Here is a 15358-nt window from a genome sequence, read left to right as displayed (position 1 = left end):
CGTTTGAAATCAACGTTCACGTGACCTCATTATTCTTATCATCAAAAGAGCCTGACTAAGAAAGTGGTATTACGCAAGCTAACATGGCTTATTAAGCTGCGCTCGCACTTGTTGCCAGTATCAGTTACGCTTTGTCTGCGGTGTTGGCAAATTTTGTGAGTGGTGAACAAAGGGCGATGAGCTGCCCTTCGTCCTTGCAAGTGTCCCTAGCTGTCCCAACAGAATAGCACTTTATCTCTCTTGTAGTCTGTCTCACAGTCCCTGAACCACATTATTTTCCCTGCTGCCAAGCCCTCTCTGCAGTGCTAAAGCCCTAAATAAAGCAAGTCTAGATTTCCACAGGTTCTGAATCTCTAGTCTCCCTGGGGCGCCTTTCCATTTAAATGGGCTTGTTTGTTACTATCAAAATTATATATATTCAGAGACTAAGCATTAGTCTATCTCTCTTTCAGCACGGCCAAATACGCTACACGAACCAACTCGTAATTTCTTAAGTCTCTTCAGTTCGCGCATCAGTACTGTAAAATAAGTTTTGGCAGTACATAATTGGAATATTATTGCACTGCATGTGACCTTTCTTAATAGTCTCACAGTGCCTGAACCATGTTATTTCTCCTTCCGCTCAGCCTTTGCTGTAATAACGCCACACAAAAAATAGTTTTTATCGTGTAGCGATTATGTCCGGATGGCACAGGCGGGTGCGTTCTCTGAGTATACCATTGGCATGTTGGGCCTCTGTGCCTTTTGTAAAATTTGTCTTGATTGTCCTGTTTAAATTGACGATCCATAAACCCAGAGTCCGAAAGCAAATGTCACACAAGTAAATGTGATGTTGCATTGCTGCAATTTTCCATGTCGGAGAAGTCCTTCTAACAAGATATATATTCCGTTGTTTGGAGCAGGCCTATGACTATTACGCCCCAGTTTTGCTAAACATCTTGCAGACCTTTAACCTGACATAGACGCAGACCTCGCATGTTCAAGTTCAGATCTGACAGGTGCCGAAAATATTGATTCCGGCAAGAATGCAATATCTCAGTGGGTTATTGTTTTCCTAAGTACGTGGAGTGCTTTCTACAACATTGGAGATAATGGTATCGTTGTCTTCCTGATATTCCCCCGAACGGAAGCTCTACCCATTTATGGTACAATGTGTAAGTTACAGATTTGTAGGGAATAGTCTTAAGACTTTTCTACTTTGACCAGGATTCTTCGAACTTGCAACAGTCGTTTGAGAAGATCAAGAGAGAAAGGGGTAGTGTGCAATGTATCTGGCGGACGTATATGGAAAAAGTTCGAAGAATGTTTCTGTATAAATACAATAATAGAAATACCGGTTATGTTTGAAACGTACCCTCAATCTGATAGCCAGTGAGATTATTGTGAAAGATCGCAATATGTATCATCATAAACGGGCCCAGATAAAAGTACATGTCATTCATTCCCACATTATATCCCTTTATAGACTCGGGACATGGTTGTTACAGGTAGGGCAAACACTTTCTTCTATAGGTATCTGCCTGTTTCACGCTACATACATGTATTCAGATTACTGAGAAAAGTAGCGACGCAGGTTCTCCTCCATCACACATATAATTGTATAGATATCCAGTGATTAGGGATAGCGCTGCAGCAACTTATTGACATTTACGACATACACTATCATCTGCAGTAGTACTGCTATACCCAGCATCGTATTTATTTCTCTCTTACATAAGGTGAAATGTCACAGGGTTGTCATGGTAACGATAATTTGGCATACTATTTTATTGTCTTATTCTTTTATCTGCGATTAGAATTTAAATCAGTTTTGGCGTGAGCATCTTTAGAGAAAAGAAGCTGTAAAACGAATATTAATGTGATCGAACCTATAGGCCTTTGTCAAAGCGCGTTTCAAGCCACCTACATAAAAAACCTTCATGATAAATATCTGCTAATCCATGGCACGATTCCAACCATATCATGAGCATGTGTTTGTGAATCATAATCAAATAGTGATGTTACGGGGCGTCCATGCCGCGTCAAAAACACATGGAAACGCACGAGAATTGCAATACGGGCCCCTAAACCACTGATGCTCCGTGACCTGGAGACACAATTCATGTGATTGAGCGTATGTAGGCAAAGACAAAATGGATACTCGTGCTGTTATGCTTTTGAATTATTAAGTATTCGTTCTTGTCACGGGATACAAGTATACTTTCCAGTTTCAACCAAATGTACATTCGAAGGATATCGAAATCTAGGTTAAGCTATTGGAATCATATTTACAATTAAAAGACTCAAACAATGGTCTGTTGTCCAAATATTTTGTTTTCCATATCTTGTCCCAATCTGTATCCAGAGACCATACAATAGTCTATTATATAGTCTCTGTTTTATCATAGTCAGAGAACGATATTATTTCCCTTCCGCCCAGCCCTTACTGTAATGCTTACGCCCTAAATGAAGCATATCTAGATATTCCCAGGTTCAGCGTCTGTTAAAACGGGTTCGGGTTACAGAGTAAACAATACCAAACACCGGCGGCTGGCGGGGACCAACATCTTCAGTAACATTTACATCTGCCAACGCCTAATTCGCAAGTGGTGAGGCAATACGCTAATGAGGCTAAGGGTCCTGTACCATGCTTGTGAAATATCTATGATGCCTTATATGAAGTCTATAATCTAAGCAAGTCTAGCTATGTATGGCTTTAAGTCACTGCTTGAAGAAAGCTCCTTTAGAAATTTGATTTGGTAAATATTAGTATTTCACTGACTCAATCACATTCGAAAACGCATAGCAGCCTATAATTCATTGTGACTATGATTAAGCCATCACTGTAAAACACAAGGGTTATTTCCTTTGAGTTAACTGACAGGCTTTCGGTATCAAATATTTAGAACTCCAGCCAAAGGTGGAAATATGGCGTTTTGTAATGCTTTTGTTGCACTTAATGATAAGTGATTGTTAAATGTACATATGATGTTTTGAAGGATAATCTCAGCTGACTCAGAGACTTTGCACGTGTTTTCCCCCACTCTTTCCACACCCATCCTTCAGTTTTTATGTTTGTGACATGATCTGCACACTGATAATTTAAAGCAGGTATATAAATAATAACTGTTTGCAATCTTTACCCAATGTAGTTTTCCATTTATTTAGCAATTTTCAGTTTCTATTAATTTCTGGAAATTTTGTACGGAGGTACATTTAATTAACAGTTTCACCCAATAACAGTAAAGCATACTTAAAAAACGTTTCGGTACTTTGATAGATTAATAAGTTCACATTATATTCCATGATATTGGGATGCCAAAATGATTAACATTATTATATAATGTATAACAAATCAGACAGCAAAAAGCAAAATTAAAACGCATAAGCAACATAAATGATGTCAGGTAGTAAGCTTTCAATAATTACAGAAACTGCTTAGTCATCTAACTTTATGAACTAATTGCAATCACTACAGTTTTCTATAATCTACCCAAGAGATGGATTCAAAATAGGTGTACAGTATATTCCGTCGGGTAACTGAAATTTGAGAAAACGTCCGTATGGGACAACATCTGTATTCCGAATCAAAAGAGGCCATCTGACGTAGTGGTGTAACGATTCATCGATAGTATCGATGTTTGCATAGTCAACTATGCGATACGAATGCATCAATACAAAACACATTTAGGCAATACATCAGGATATTAATATCGCAAGGGCTGTGATACATCGATGTATCGCCACAAGAGACGAAATATCCCGATACTACTTAAGTACTACTGAAAGTTGTAAGGAGTATTGCATTAGGAAAAGGAAGGGAGTCTCTTTGAAATTCTTCTGAAGTGAACCTTGTACTGTGAGACGAACTTAAGAATAATGCCGACCTGTCATTTGAACCCGTGCATCTGAATAGCGGTGCAGTCCATTTTACCATTAAGGTGCCGAGGGTATGTAAAGCGATAAACTGTCAGTGTTGGCATTGTCTTGGTTACTGTGTAACAGTGTTGAATGTACTGGCGAATTGCGCATTTATCAAAATCATCAAATTCAATTTTCCCTTCGGTACGAGTACGCACTTTCCCTGGGCTTGTGAACTTACTGCTACCCATCGCGGGAACGCATTTACCAGGCGCGTAGCAAGCCAATTTTTGTCGTGTAAGCCCGATAGGCTGCAAAGCTGTATATTTAGTTAGTGTTGAGGCCTTGCCCAACTTTCATTTTCAAAATCATGTCTAAGCCCGGGGCTTTTTCCCATGGTGATAATTTCAAAAACCCAAATCACTTTATTAGGCATTGGGCTAAAAATGGAATTTTGACAATTAAGGACCTTTGTAATGAAGATATTTTAAGTCTTTTGAAGATCTGAAACTCAAATTTGATATTGGAGGAACATATATGGTTTTTGTAATGTTGATAGTGAAACTTTATGTCATGTACAGTGAGACCTCGGAAACCCGGAACCCAGATATCCGGAAACCTCACCTTCCGGTCAATTTTTAGAAAAAAAACAATCTCTTACGTTATAAAAGTGACTGTCTATAACGGATATTCGGTTTCCGTTTCCGGACGGTACATTTTACAAACAAACCGGCTAAATCAACACAAAATTGACTCACCTATCCTTACGAAGCTTTGATCCACCGCTAACCGTGTGAAGGGAAGCGTGAGAGTCCCACGTGTTTTGACACGACACATGGTCTGCTAATCCGGATCAAGGCATTGGTGGTGATTAGAAGGCCTAGCTGACACTGAGTTAACCATTGAGTTCTAACTGTTAAGTTGTTTATTCAGTCAAAGCAATAAAAGTGCAGTGTGTCGATATTCAAGTCAGTTGGTCTTTCAATTGATCACCAACTGGCTAGTCAACCTACTAAACGCAAGCGCAACGCAGTGACAGCCAAGGAAAAGAAAGAGATATGTCTTTACAAAGAACAAAATCCCAAAGTAAGCTTTGATAACATAAGCAAATATTACGAAGGCCTACTCGGCTACTATGAGAACAATGGCGACCGTGAAAACCTGGACAAAATGTTGTCCGTCGTGTCGCAAAGGAGCGGCACCCAGTGTAAGCAGTCCTCAATGAAAGACGTTTTCAAAACTGAATAATTGTAAAGGTATGATTGTCATGTATATTGGGAATGTGTTGTAATCCAAACCTTCTGGAAAGAACTTGAAAACTGGTGGATAATCCAAACAAACAGAAATTTGAAATAAGAAAGACTTTGGTTTGGTTTTTGGTAATATGCCATTGCTAAATCATATAATCTTTTATGCTAAAAGTCAAATATATATACTTGCACTTTAAAGAATAGAATTCCAAAGTTAATAATGTCTTAAAAATTTTGAAAGACACTTACACGGTTGAAAAATTCACATCCAGAAGGAACAATAATTTTGATAATTTTCAGAGAAATGGTTTCCTTTATCCTCAGTTTTCAATCTCTGACTTAATCTGTAATCAAACTTAAATAACCTTATTGCATTATAATTTCTTCATGCCACCAGTTGATGAACTTTGATCATGCATATGTACACTTTTTGCTTTACTTTATATGCTTGTATTCAATTATGGGGACAAATGAAAAAATCACAAAGAGTTTAATAAGGTAGCTGGTCACGTGATCATTATCGTATTACAGTTTCAAACCATCACACCGATTACAAATGAGATATTCTTCAAGATCATTAAGGTTAACAGCTGTGTTTGTTCAAACATGCCATAGAAAGTCAAGTGAGTGTATGAGTGGTTTTTTTTCCAACACGTGGGCGGACATACATACATACCATTGCAACCGCTTCACAATATATTATATGCACAAATATTCTGCATACACAATGAATTTTAGTAGAGTGGGTCGTTTATGTTTCCGTAGTTCCACCAGAAGACATTTTGGATAATAAATATCACACTTTTGATATAATCATACACAATTAAGTGTTTTGCCATATATTCTTACAAACTTAGCTGCAAATACTTGCAATACTGCTGACTCACCTTTACGCAATATTTACGTATTCACTCACTAAGTCTTTTGTCACTCCAGATGTTTTGTATGCATGCGTTGGTTATGTACAGCAAAGTATACCATGTATACAGCTTAGTATTTCTAAGTAACCCACCTTCGTCACACTTTGGTGTGAAAGGTGTCAGTTGAGTTTACACAGGACCCTTTGTGTGCCCTGTTGATACTATTTACACTCATATGGTCCTGCTTGCGGGTGCAATATAGCCATTATGTCACTGCATTCACCATACATTACGGATTTCCATATTGCATAAATACCTACACTGAGCACTTATCATCTTAACTTGACAAGGACTGGTAAACATCTTTTGTCTTCAATGAATAACCTGTAAACACCATTCGACAGCTTAACTACTGCATCTGTGACAAACAAATGTACTATGTGAACACCGAGAGGAGAGAGCAAGGTTCACATTCGTCATGTGGAGGCACCTTTAGGACAATTGTGCATGTAGCTATGAGAAGAATTACCGCAACCTTGAATATGACTTAGTTCTTTGTCCAGAAAATGTATACCAGTTCAGGTATAAAAAGAGGGGTATGGTCCTACAACAGCACGTAGCTCTCTTAATTCAGCAGCGAGATTCTGACTTGGTTTCCTTTAAACCCGGCAAAGCCATAACATACCATTACATTGATTAACAGTTCACAGAGGTGTCATAGCTCAGCACAGTTATCATTGAGGTACACAGACCAAAATAATGTTCAACACGACCCCTACGAAACTACGTCAGTGTTAAGTATCATGTGCACACATCGCACGTTGACAATGTTTTTCTCAAACTAATACATCGAAGTGTTCAAACTAATACATCGAAGTGTCCAAACTAATACATCGAAGTGTCCAAACTAATACATCGAAGTGTCCAAACTAATACATCGAAGTGTCCAAACTAATACATCGAAGTGTTCAAACTAATACATCGAAGTGGAAAGAAAAAGAAAGACAGAAAGAATTTTAATTTTTTTTTTCGTGTAAGCCCGGTAGGTTGCAAAGCTTTATATTTAGTTAGTGCTGAGAGCTTGCCCAACTTTTCAAAATCATGTGTGAGCCCGGGCTTTTTTTCATAATGGTAGCTAGGCCCCTGTTTACCTTCGTCCTTTATTTTGCGCAAGGTACTGACAGATATACCAGTAGCATCGCTGGCTTTTTTGAGTGCACTGTATGTGCTGTCGGAAATAGTACACATGTACTGAATGACATTGTAGGCAACCTCACGTGTTTGTGAAGGAATGACTTGACCCCGTTTACCCAATTTAGAGTGCGACATGATAAGTTTCAAATACCTGCAGAGTTTGATACTCTTTTAACAGTCCACTTTACAAGATACTAGTATACACATGCTCGAGCAGAAACACGACATTTCCGAATCATTGCGCAGAAAGTGATTACTGCAAGGATCACAAAAATCGCGTGCCCGAAGTTTTCACACCTGTTCCCCCTTCGAGTAGGTAGTGGATCAGTTCACGACACGCTCCCAGCTCTCCTTTAGCAAACGCGTCTTTCGCGCACCTCATTCTAATGTCGGTTGGACAGTAGGAATATTTGTTTGTATCTGTTACATGAACAAAGTCGTTGGTGTAGAAGTGATAGAGTGTGAACATTTTTCAAACTCTGTGAACTGTACAATACAAGCAATTGAAATATGTTTTAGTTGTTTGACAAATAACACCATTTATTCACAACTATGAATAATGTCTTAGCTTTGTTAAGAAAGAGAACAAAGATAAGATACAATTTAGACAGCAGACTTAAAGAGTTTTTTTCAGTGATTCTGAATTCTGATATAAATTACATTGAATTGTTTGTGAAAGAATTGGTGTGAAAACACAACTTCCCAAAGGAAACTTCAGTTTGAAATGTATTTTAAGGTGTGCTGAACATGTTTGACTGTACCATCTTCAACATGAAATGCTGAAATTTATGAGATCAACAGCTCTTTAAGTGTGTGTGTGATAGTAACACATGTTTTAATGAATTTATTACTATTTGTAGTCACGATATGGCTGAAATACTGCCACTGCGACTGTAAACTTTAACTCACTCACTCGCCTCATTAAACTGGTATCAGGATGTATCTTCTCTCCACTTAGACTACGAAGCACAGCTCTTCACATCAGTAATACATTGTCATCATCTTTTTCGAAAGTATAGATAATGAAATTTGTGCAGCTCTGTGAACACACCTGTCTGTGTTTTATTGCAATAAGCTGTCTCTCCTTGTATGTCATATATAAGAAGTGTACCTAAGGTAAATTATTTAAACTATAATGTAATTTCCATTACAAAAAAAGTATAAACGGTATTACCTACTGATCAGAAAGGCTTATCAGTACCCCACCACCCACCCTAGGCCTACCCCACTTACACCCTCTCCCTCTCACACACACACATGCACACACACACTCCCTAACATGCATATCGCTCCGGCCCTAGACCCAATATTATTACCTTTTAAACAGACATCATGTGTATGTCAAGAAAGGCAGGCACGTTAATAGTGGTGCTCAGTCATGGGTATCACTTCGCCATGTGTTTCTAATGAACTCCGTGCATTATGGCGTGGTCCGACGCGCTAACGAACCCGATGTGACAGTTACATTACAGAACCATTGAAATACATGTTAAAGTAGTGTTAATCTTGTAACACTATATGTATCCATTACCAACCATTTACGCGTGTACGAAATATATGACAAACCTAACCCTGGTCATACGAGATTTCAAAGGTATTGAAATGCATGTCCTAAATTCACAACATTTACATACGTTACGCATGCTAGAAAACACATGAAAATAATGGCCAGATTTACACACCTCTGAAATACAAGTAAATATAGACTTGAGTGTTCATTTATTTTAACACCCCTTTAAACGTGTGTAAATCTGACAGCCAGATGATACGTAGATTTCAAACGTTGTCCTTGTGGTCCCAAGTATGGTGATCAACCTTCAGTTGCTGGCGATCCATAGACCGTTTGTATATTGTGTTGTTATCAATAGTGAAATATTGACTCAGACTCAGACGTTTCTCCCCGTACAGTGCTCCCAAGAAAGAAGACTTGACTTTCAAGTGAGCCTTCTTTGATCAGTTGTTAGGGGTGTTCGCTCACTCACCCACACCCACACCATGCACTGCCAAAGGTGTCTCAGTTGGACATTAGCTTGACGTTCATGTCAAACAAAGTCTGTTGGCAACATGATTATTTTGTCCGGGGCGACACAACACGTGGCCGTCGAACATGGAAGATATGAGCTGCATGTGGACGATTTGTAATCATGTGAACCGTAACGTGTAACCCCATAGCATTGTGAACGTCTGCAGCAATTTGAATCGCCGTGTCGACTCCATTTGGTACAGCCTGGTTTCGGACCAATCGATCCTGTGCTCTTGTCACTGATCTGGGACGACACGTACACGTAATATTATAATAGTCATAAAACCCGTTTTAGTATAGTTCACTTAAAATAATGAAAGTTTGGTATTTAAATCGATTGTTTTGTTTTTGAAATGTTGTCCGTTTCATCCATACGCTATAACATGACGAGGAGAAGACCTTCGTTGGGACTGAGATGGAATACAGGGGTGATGCATGTAGCTGACTTGTCATTGAAGACAATCGAGCGTCAGCTTGGTTACTGCCACTCTGCCATCAGTGGACATATCCAGAAACATCAACAATCAGGCGCTGTCAAGGATCGACTAATGCAAGAGCAACCCAGGAATACCAACCCAGGGTCTTTTCCATTACGCGAGGCGTGAACCCTTCGCCAAAAGCACTCGTTTGAATAAACTCTGGGTGGCCAAAAGACGTTTGTCAATCAAGACCGTGTGTAACAGTCTCAAGGCTTTTGGTTTGAGGTCCCGGAGAGTCATCAGACTTCCAACTCTGAACGGATCCCTGATCTGAAGCCCATGGAGCTCATCTGGGACATTGGTAGTCCTCGTTTGCAAGCAAGAGTCACAATATGTTGGTAAATAGGATTCAGCATTGCATGAGGAGTGTGGCAATTGTCTCGGGAACGTATCCGCAGGCTCACTGGTTGCACAAGGAGGCGGAGGCTGTCACCCAGACACGTGGCGGATACACGGGATACTGATGTCAAACACCTTGGCAGATTTCAGGGAGCCTATACAGACAATGACATGCGGCACTATCTCATCATGTGTCATGCCAGGTTAATACTTTTTTATTAGTAGTATAGGATATTTATATAGCGCACATATCCACGCAACTAGTGCATGCTCAAGGCGCTGGTATTTTTTCCCTCGATGACTGGATGTCAATCTCAACGGCACATCGTATTATCAATCTCAACTCCCAGGGGAGTATACACTCTTGCAGCCACTAGGCGCACAGAGTTATTGTGGCTTTCTCATCCTGACGGGTACCCATTCACAGCTGGATGGACTGGAACACATAGTCACAGTACTTTGTCCAAGTTCACTGCACGTTGCTATACCCGCAATTAGGTGTTTGCACGTATTCATGTGGCCACCTTCTGGTCATATACCAACGGATTCGTGCGTTCTTTTAAGTGCACAGGGTTGTGTACTGTACACTAGGGGTTGTGACAACACGGAAAGAGTCTGCACACACTTATTCCATTAAATCACGGACCGGACATACAAATCAACATACTGTCGACATTTTGTTGTTCTGTAGTCAGTAATTCAATCTGCCATCAGTTAACACGCTGGTTATACCTGGCTTGCGACCGAGATACGACAGAAAATTGGCCTCTATCGCTATCACTCGCGAAGACTCTCAATACGGTCGCAAGTTAGTCTCAACGCGGTCTCCATGGTCTCGATCATGGTCCCTTTGATCGCAAGTACTCTCCATCGGTCACAAAGGGGTTTGCGAGTGTTTTTGACACTCGCAAAAGGTATGCGACCGATGACAGTCGCAAGAGGGTTTCAAATGCGGTCGCATTGAGATCGCACAGGTCTCAGTGCACTCTTAATTCGGTTCATTGATCGTAACAGACTCCCCATTCGGTTGCATCAATGGTCGCAAAGTTTTAGGAGCTCCTACTAATCCTGATTGAGTCGCAACTCTATCGCATACACTCGCAGCGATCGCCGATGGTCACAACGATCGCCGCCACCGGGCTCTCAATGCGGTAGCAAGTCGATCTCTAATGGCTGCAAGGGGGTTGCAACTGGGTCGTAGCACACGCATATAACTCATAAACTCTACTCCGAGGAGGTGCACTGCTGTGATTAGAGCTCGTGGCTCTACAACGAGATACTGAAGACAACGCCCCCTAGCGTAAATTGAGAGTTCGATACTGACCTGCATTAACTGTTACCTTATACCGTGCTGACCTAAGGTTCACCATGTCAAATTTCCTGGCATTATCTTTAAAAATACAAATGTAATAACCAGTTAAAATTGATATAAACATTACCAAAAAAACAGGGGTTGCGTTCCTTTTTGAGAGAGTGTATGTGAGCAAGTGCGGTCTCGTGAACTTGAGTCAAGTACGCACACACGAACACACAGCCACATATTTTCTGTGTATAAATGGTACACAGGCTTTGTGTCATGATCAGATCGATCATCGTGCTCATTACGCTCATACCAGCTGGAGCTGGAGATTGATCTTCCAGTTATTGCGGGCCACGCCTGACATACTCACGTATTCATTGTCTGGATGTACAGGTATGGTACAAGCACTCCGCTACTGCGTGATAATGCTTGTAGAGCTGCATGAGCAATCGTTACTTATTTCGTTCAATGTAGAAATCTCATCTTGACAATTTAATATATACATATGATTTTGTGCAAGAAGTCGCTTCTACAGTTAGTTCTGGTTGCTGGCGATGTAACTCGCATGTACAGCTAGTTGCATGATTATCGGGCACTATCGCCTCTACAGTTCTTTCACTGTCGGTCCAGGATCTATCTCCACATATACTTATTACCTTTTCGATGACATTATTCACCTTACATTTACTTGTCTCGAATATGTCATATTCGGCGACATCAATCTGACTGCACAAAATAACGCTCATGGTCAATGATACTACCTACCTGTACGTGAAGGGCACTCATACACCTACATGTATCTCACCTCATATGATTGTTGAAGAGACTCACCATGATGTTACTGCATATCCATGTACATATGATTGTTGAAGAGACTCACCATGATGTTACTGCATATCCATGTACATATGATTCCCGCATATCCAGTTCAACAGGCTGCCATTCTGCTTACGACAGTCGGTGAACAAGGGTCCAGTTAACAGACGATTTCTCCCAATTAACCGAATGTTTCTCAGAGTGATCACACTTTCCTTTCTAGATTGAAATCTTGAACGTAACCTTAACTAGTTAACAGAAACCAATCGTGTTGTGAGATTTAGGCAAAGTAACAACACACCAGTATATCCATGTCGCCAATTAGGCCGAAGTAACGTATGCGTAAATACGTGCATGCCACATAACTAGACGAATACGGCAATAACATTTGTTCATATATCGACGATATCGTGGAGACCATATGGCGCACCTAATAATCGATTCCGGCATAGACTGAGTGAGTGACGTTGTTGTACACACAATACACGGACGAAGAGAGTGTTACCAGCTGTCGTTTGCTGCAGTCACCTGCTTGAGAGATTCAAGGTTTTCCGTCAGTAAAGTGAATCGTTCGACCCACTGACAAACTGCTAAAGGCATTGTTCAACATAGCATGCATTCACTATCAGTAATGAACTATCTCTTTCCTGAACTATTGATTATAAAACATCAGTCATTTTTTACATTTCATTCATTCAATTTGTGTCAAATGGCCGGTATGATCTCAAAATATAATATATTTTTCCTCTATTAAGTATATTAAACTGTAACATAAAAATCATCCTACATCATGCAACTTTAGAAGGTCTACACCTTCCATTGAAGTATAAACAACGCTAAGGACCCAATCTCCAGACACATTGAAGTATAAACAAAGCTGTCGAACCAAGTCTCCTGACACACTGAAGTATAAACAGAGCTATCGATCCTAGTCTCTTGACACATTGAAGTATAAACAGAGCTATCGATCCATGTCTCCTGACACATTGAAGTATAAACAGAGCTATCGATCCTAGTCTCTTGACACATTGAAGTATAAACAAAGCTATCGATCCTAGTCACCAGACACATTGAAGTATGAACAAAGCTATCGATCCTAGTCACCTGACACATTGAAGTATAAACAAAGCTATCGATCCATGTCTCCTGACACATTGAAGTATAAACAAAGCTATTGATCCTAGCCTCTTGACACATTGAAGTATAAACAAAGCTATCGATCCTAGTCACCAGACACATTGAAGTATGAACAAAGCTATCGATCCTAGTCACCTGACACATTGAAGTATAAACAAAGCTATCGATCCTAGTCACCAGACACATTGAAGTATAAACAAAGCTATCGATCCTAGTCACCTGACACATAGAAGCATAAACAAAGCTTTCGATCCAAGTCTCTTGACACATTGAAGCATAAACAAAGCTATTGATCCCAGTCTCCTGACACATTGAAGTATAAACAAAGCTGTCGATCCATGTCTCCTGACACATTGAAGTATAAACAAAGCTATTGATCCAAGTCTCTTGACACATTGAAGTATAAACAAAGCTATCGATTCTAGTCACCTGACACATTGAAGTATAAACAAAGCTATCGATCCATGTCTCCTGACACATTGAAGTATAAACAAAGCTATTGATCCTAGTCTCTTGACACATTGAAGTATAAACAAAGCTATCGATCCTAGTCACCAGACACATTGAAGTATGAACAAAGCTATCGATCCTAGTCACCTGACACATTGAAGTATAAACAAAGCTATCGATCCTAGTCACCAGACACATTGAAGTATAAACAAAGCTATCGATCCTAGTCACCTGACACATAGAAGCATAAACAAAGCTTTCGATCCAAGTCTCTTGACACATTGAAGTATATACAAAGCTTTCGATCCAAGTCTCCTGACATACAGAAGTAAAACAAAGCTTTCGATACAAGTCTCTTGACACATTGAAGTATAAACAAAGCTATCGATCCTAGTCTCCTGACACATTGGAGTATAAACAAAGCTGTCGATCCTAGTCTCCTGACACATTGAAGTATATACAAAGCTATCGATCCATGTCTTCTGACACATTGAAGAATAGACAAAGCTGTCGATCCTAGTCTCCTGACACATTGAAGTATAGACAAAGCTATCGATCCTAGTCACCTGACACATTGAAGTATAAACAAAGCTATCGATCCTAGTCTCCCGACACATTAAAGTATAGACAAAACTATCGATCCTAGTCTCCTGACACATTGAAGTATAGACAAACCTATCGATCCTAGTCACCTGACACATTGAAGTAGAGACAAACCTATCGATCCTAGTCACCTGACACATTGAAGTATATACAAAGCTATCGATCTATGTCTTCTGACACATTGAAGTATAGACAAAGCTGTCGATCCTAGTCACCTGACACATAGAAGCATAAACAAAGCTTTCGATCCAAGTCTCTTGACACATTGAAGCATAAACAAAGCTATTGATCCCAGTCTCCTGACACATTGAAGTATATACAAAGCTTTCGATCCAAGTCTCTTGACATATTGAAGTATAAACAAAGCTGTCGATCCTAGTCACCTGACACATAGAAGCATAAACAAAGCTTTCGATCCAAGTCTCTTGACACATTGAAGTATAAACAGAGCTATCGATCCATGTCTCCTGACACATTGAAGTATAAACAGAGCTATCGATCCTAGTCTCTTGACACATTGAAGTATAAACAAAGCTATCGATCCTAGTCACCAGACACATTGAAGTATGAACAAAGCTATTGATCCTAGTCACCTGACACATAGAAGCATAAACAAAGCTTTCGATCCAAGTCTCTTGACACATTGAAGCATAAACAAAGCTATTGATCCCAGTCTCCAGACACATTGAAGTATAAACAAAGCTGTCGATCCTAGTCCCCTGACACATTGAAGTATATACAAAGCTATCGATCCATGTCTTCTGACACATTGAAGTATAGACAAAGCTGTCGATCCTAGTCTCCTGACACATTGAAGTATAAACAAAGCTTTCGATCCAAGTCTCCCGACACATTAAAGTATAGACAAAGCTGTCGATCCTAGTCACCTGACACATTGAAGTATAAACAAAGCTATCGATCCATGTCTTCTGACACATTGTAGTATAGACAAAGCTGTCGATCCTAGTCTCCTGACACATTGAAGTATAGACAAAGCTATCGATCCTAGTCACCTGACACATTGAAGTATAAACAAAGCTATCGATCCATGTCTTCTGACACATTGA

At 39.9% G+C, this 15358-nt stretch overlaps 1 protein-coding gene across 3 annotated transcripts in view; it reads right to left on the bottom strand.

Annotated features, from left to right (window-relative positions):
* LOC124285221 (hemicentin-2-like) overlaps positions 1-12483 on the bottom strand; it is a 106488-nt gene extending 94005 nt beyond the window's left edge. For all 3 annotated transcript variants that reach the window (XM_046721417.1, XM_046721418.1, XM_046721420.1), the window contains exon 1: positions 12117-12483. The gene's annotated coding sequence lies outside the window, so the exon portion shown is untranslated. The remainder of the gene's footprint in view (positions 1-12116) is intronic.
* Positions 12484-15358: the final 2875 nt, after the last annotated feature.

Source organism: Haliotis rubra, unplaced genomic scaffold, assembly GCF_003918875.1.
Source record: "Haliotis rubra isolate DU_JTF1 unplaced genomic scaffold, ASM391887v1 Scf355, whole genome shotgun sequence".
NCBI lineage: Eukaryota > Metazoa > Mollusca > Gastropoda > Lepetellida > Haliotidae > Haliotis > Haliotis rubra.
The sequence above is the reverse complement of the archived record's forward strand: the minus strand, read 5'-3'. Positions and strand labels throughout refer to the sequence as shown.